General features: G+C 44.9%; 1 protein-coding gene across 1 annotated transcript in view; it reads right to left on the bottom strand.

Moving 5' to 3' along the window:
* The window catches only part of LOC119587908, a gene marked incomplete at its 3' end in the record, with an annotated part of 28,342 nt that overhangs the window by 27,503 nt on the left and 325 nt on the right, over positions 1–514 (bottom strand).

Below are 514 nucleotides of genomic sequence, written 5' to 3'. Positions count from 1 at the left end.
CCTAACCTGAAGGTTCATGAGGTTTAGGTCCTAACTAACCAATGATAAAGAAAACCTTTTGTCGTAACCGTGGGAAACTTCTGCGGCAGAGGATTGGCATCAACAGCACAGTTTGCAAATGAATTATCGATGGGAAGTTGACAAGGAAATCGTCGTCAGTAATTGAGGGAAAAAAGGATTTCACAATCACGAACAGGCCCGGTATTGAGAAAAAAGAACCCGGGTCATCGTCAACGTAAAAGCTGATAACGAACGGAGTTGTAAGAACTGTAATCTGATTTTACTTCAGAAGGGGAAGAAAAAGTTGACGTGAAAGTACCTATGAGTCGCACACAAACATGACTTGTGTAAGACATGCTCAAGATCACGTCAGGAGACCAGAGTATAAACATAGCGTCTGCCACGTGGGCTTCGCGTTCATTCAGAACCATTTCTCCAGCGTGAGCCTAGTTGTCGATTACGGCTGACCCTATTTGACCATGCAGTTCGCACTCCATCCCGTTCCGTCAGCAGA

The sequence above is a fragment of the Penaeus monodon genome, chromosome 23 (assembly GCF_015228065.2).
Source record: "Penaeus monodon isolate SGIC_2016 chromosome 23, NSTDA_Pmon_1, whole genome shotgun sequence".
Taxonomy (NCBI): domain Eukaryota; kingdom Metazoa; phylum Arthropoda; class Malacostraca; order Decapoda; family Penaeidae; genus Penaeus; species Penaeus monodon.
This window is presented reverse-complemented; position numbering and strand designations above follow the sequence as displayed.